The sequence below is a fragment of the Palaemon carinicauda genome, chromosome 9 (assembly GCF_036898095.1).
Source record: "Palaemon carinicauda isolate YSFRI2023 chromosome 9, ASM3689809v2, whole genome shotgun sequence".
Taxonomy (NCBI): domain Eukaryota; kingdom Metazoa; phylum Arthropoda; class Malacostraca; order Decapoda; family Palaemonidae; genus Palaemon; species Palaemon carinicauda.
Genome location: NC_090733.1, coordinates 132,774,310 through 132,779,309, shown reverse-complemented (window position 1 = coordinate 132,779,309; position 5,000 = coordinate 132,774,310).

Genomic DNA, 5,000 nt, shown 5'->3' with positions numbered 1-5,000 from the left:
GTATATATATATATATATATATATATATATATAAACTATAAAAACTTGAAAAAAAAGAGGAAGAGAGATAAGATTGAATAGAGTGCCCGAGTGTACCCTCAAGCAAGATAACTCTACCCCAAGACAGTGAAAGACCATGGTAGAGAGGCTATGTTCACACATACGCAAATAAAACTTTTTCTTCGTCCTAAGAGGCTTTTTCTTCTAACTTAACTTTTTAACGACGCGGTTTCTGGTCAAAAGTTTTATTTATTTTTTTTACCAAAACCGTAGTTTCTTCAGGTCTCAAAGTGCCCAAGGATATTTTACTTTTAACATCAAAGATGATATAATTGCAGATAAAACCAATTACATTAGACCTTGTGATATGGGTCACTTTTTTTTTTTTTTATGACAAAATGAATGATATCTTAACCTACTAAGTGTTTCGTTTGTACCGAAACAGGTTTTCCTCCGTAGCAGGAAGGATAACGTCAACAGTCCACTTCAAGCATTACCTGCATGTTTATAGAACGTTACATCGGTACCTAGCTGTACTTACTTTATATCCTTCAGTGTAACTAAGGTTGCACTTTGGCACTGAACGGCCTCATAGGCCTCGGCACCTGGGTATTCAGCCCAAATTCATAAATTCATCCCAAACACCTTTGTATGTCTTAATTATCTTTTATTTTTTTTTTTATCCATTGCAGCAGCAAAGTATGTGGTAACTCATATAATTTATTAAAGTGTACTTGAATGTAATGAGAGAGAGAGAGAGAGAGAGAGAGAGAGAGAGAGAGAGAGAGAGAGAGAGAGAGAGAGAGAGTTACAAGGAGTTACAAGGATTTTGGATGTCTCAAAGACTTTTTAGTCCATCCGGGGAGACTCCATTTGCTCTTTGGGAGAGCGATTTAGTTTTAGCATTTATTATTATTATTATTATTACTATCCAAGCTACAACCCTAGTTGGAAAAGCAAGATGCTACAAGCCCAGGGGCTCCAACAGGGAAAAATAGCCCAGTGAGGAAAGGAAATAAGGAAATAAATAAATGAAGAGAACAAATTAACAATAAATCATTCTAAAATAAGAAACGTCAAAACAGACATGTCATATAATAAACTATCAACAACATCAATAACAAATATGTCATAAATAAACTATAAAAAGACTATGTCCGCCTGGTCAACAAAAAAGCATTTGCTCCAACTTTGAACTTTTGAAGTTCTACTGATTGGGTTCTTATGATTTTTAACTTATTCTTGAACTCGTTTTCCGTGTTACTGTTTATTACATCCGCTGGAAATCTATTCCAAGTATTTACTGTTTTGTATCCGTTACATCTGGCCTGATTTGTGCTAAGCGTGAATAGATTGTTGTAAGCTACATTTGTCATTCCTTTGAGAATTTTGAATGCCTCTATTAACTGTCCCCTTATTCGTCGAGTTTGTTTATCAAATAAGTTCAAACGTTCCATCCTCCGTCTATATCCAAATTGCCTCCGCGTTGGAACTAGTTTGGTGGCCCTTGTTTGTACTGCTTCCAATCTATCTATATCCTTCTGAATACTTGGAGCCCAGAATTGGACTCCGTATTCTAGATGGGGTCTTACTGGTGATGTGTACAGGTGTAGTACAGTGTCTTTGTTTGCGTATTTGAATTGTCTCTTTGTGTAACCTATTAGTTTTTGTGCTTTCTTTTCAGATTTTATGCTTTGCTTGGTGAACTCCAAATCCTTGCTGATCATAATACCGAGATCTTTCTATTTCATTATCCAGCAGCGAGTAATCTGATTGTGGATTGCTACAACCTATGTGCATGACTACATTTCCCACAGATGAAAGGGATTTGCCATTTTCTGAACCATTCTCCTACCTTCATTAGATCCTCTCTTAAGGCTTTTACATCTTCTGAGTTCGTGGCATTTGTGCCTAGTTTAGTACCGTCGGCAAATTTGGCTATTCTATATCTATGTCGTTAATGTACAATAGAAATAGCAATGGTCCAAGGACGGATCTTCAAGGTACTCGCTTGTAACAGCTGCCCACTCTGTTTTCTGTTTGTTAGCCAATCTTCGATCCATTCAGCTGACTCGTCAATAATGCCTATTGCTCTAATTTTGACTATTATGTTTTTATGAGGAACTTTGTCTATAGCCTTTTGAAAGTCTAGGTATATAATATCTATTGGCCTGCTTTTGTCATAAATGCTAAACATATTGGGAAAATTCCAAAATATTTGTCACAAATGATCTTTTTTGTCTAAAATCGTGTTGGCTGTCTATTAGATTATTGTTTTTCTTTGTATGTTCTACTATTGAATCTACTATAATTGATTCAAGAATTTTGCAAGGCACTGAAGTTAGACACACAGGTCTGTAGTTGCCTGGTTCTTCTTTTGGGCCCCTCTTGTAGATTGGAGGAACATTACCTAGTTTCCATCCTTGTGGTGCCTTTCTTTCGTTGGCTATCTTTCGGAACATTTTGTAAAAGAGAGAGAGAGAGAGAGAGAGAGAGAGAGAGAGAGAGAGAGAGGTCGATTAATTGAAATCAGTCATATTTATTTGTTGCAGTAGAATCTTTTGGTTTTCCTTCTCTCCCAAAGATCCCCATTAACGTCCCAAAGTATATTCATGCGAACGATAAAGGACAGCGGCCTATGGAATACTTTGTTTCATCCTATGGGCCTTTCTCACGCAGATGTCAGAGTCTGCTGCCTTGAGGTTTTTTTTTTTTTTTTTTTTTTTTTTTTTTTTTTTTTTTTTTTTTTTTTTTTTTTTTTTTTTTTTAAGATTCCGTCAGAAGTTGTTATGGAGCATTGAGGAGAAGGAAATAATCCAATAGCCATTAGTTTCCCTATTATTCTTATTAGATATCCTAACTAGGATTTACATCTGTATCGATTAAATAGTTAATATTATGTTTCCAGAATATCCTTTATGATCAAATGTAAGCCATCGGAAAGCGGTCAAAACGTATTACACCTCTGGCTGTCATATGTACGGGAAAAGATTCAACACTTTATCCCCTCTGCCATTTCTTGCTGTTACCCCATTTCCCTTTCTCATATTTATCATCCCTGTTACGAAGATGAATAAGCCTACAAAAACCGCCGAGTGGAGATATGCCGCCGACGGGTATTTCTGAGAATGGAAGCTTGGAAGTTCCATAAAAGTGACCTTTTGCCTCAGAGGCAGAGAAAGATATACAGTAGTCCAAGGAGGGTTCTTTATCTTACGAATTAGTCTCTCTCTCTCTCTCTCTCTCTCTCTCTCTCTCTCTCTCCAGGAGGGTTTTTTTATTTTATAAGTTAATTCTCTCTCTCTCTCTCTCTCTCTCTCTCTCTCTCCAGGGACGGTTTTTTATTTTACAAGTTAATTCTCTCTCTCTCTCTCTCTCTCTCTCTCTCTCTCCAGGATGGTTTTTTATCGTACGAATAAGTTCTCTCTCTTCTCTCTCTCTCTCTCTCTCTCTCTCCCAGGATGGTTTTTTTATCGTACGAATAAGTTCTCTCTCTCTCTCTCTCTCTCTCTCTCTCTCCAGGACGGTTTTTTATTTTATAAGTTAATTCTCTCTCTCTCTCTTCTCTCTCTCTCTCTCTCCAGGAGGGTTTTTTATTTTACAAGTTAATTCTCTCTCTCTCTCTCTCTTCTCTCTCTCTCTCTTTCTCTCTCTCTCTCTCTCTCTCTCCAAGAGGGTTTTTTTATCCAACTAATTCTCTCTCTCTCCTCTCTCTCTCTCTCTCTCTCTCTCCAGGATGGTTTTTTTATCGTACGAATAAGTTCTCTCTCTCTCTCTCTCTCTCTCTCTCTCTCTCTCACTCTCTCTCTCTCTCCAAGACGGTTTTTTTATTTTACAAAGTTAATTCTCTCTCTCTCTCTCTCTCCTCTCTCTCTCTCTCTCTATCTCTCCATTGGGTCCCCCGAAAAAAACGTGAGCTGTACTTTTTACGAACACCATCCCGAGATTAAAGAGGCTTTATAATTGCTCTTGTGTGATAGTATAAAGACCTCCACTGGGAAATAAAAGGTAAAGGCTATAAAACGCGCATTTGTCTTCCTTTTCAAAAGGTATGCCCAGGTGAAATTTATTGTATTTAGTAATGTTTTGTTTTCGTGTTTTGAATTGAAATGCCCCTCTTTTGAGCTGGATATTTTTAAAGTGATTCATTTTTAAGTAAAATCATCTCTTCGGTAATTTATTTTCATCCTCAAAAAGAAAGTAGATTTCTTTTTTGCTTCAGAGACATTAGGCATTTTTTCACTTACTGTTATTTTTTACGTATTTGACTATCTTGCTTTTTCAACCTTAATTTTCATTTTTTTTTTATCCACAAATTTCGATCTAATGGCTTTATGTCCAAATTTTCTAACCTACTGAAATAATAATATTTTGTGTCAGTTTTCGACTTGATAACTAATCATTTACATAAAACAAACGTAAAGTAAGACATTGAGGAGCCAGTAAGATATTTTTTTTTTTGGAAAGTTAATATAATATTACGAACACTAATTATGGGAAGAGAAGCTCGACTTATTAAATATACTAAATGTACAAATGATTGGGCAATCCTCGAAAAAGCCAAATTTTGAAGTTTGAAGAAAAAATTAACAATTGCCGTGTAATGAATGATAGCTTTGTGTCAAACTACACCTTCTGATTCGATGTTATTGAAGATATTAATTCCGCATCATTTACCAAATAAAAGTCACTTCCATTCCAATTTCATATGCAGAAAGGAAACAACAATAGATTGACACCCATCTCTTTTGCAATAGGAGGGAGAATGATGATTGACAATTACCATATAAAAAACAAGATAAAAATTGGCAATTCTGAAAGACGACATGCAAAAAAATATATATATTTACATGGCAATATCAGAACTTATTTATTTTCTAAGATAGTATTCAGACATTAAAAAAATATGTGTAATAGTTGCATTATGTTTATTGCTATTTAATTAGAATGTGTTAAAATTGATTTATTGTATAAAAAGTAATCAAGAAAGGGGATCGGAA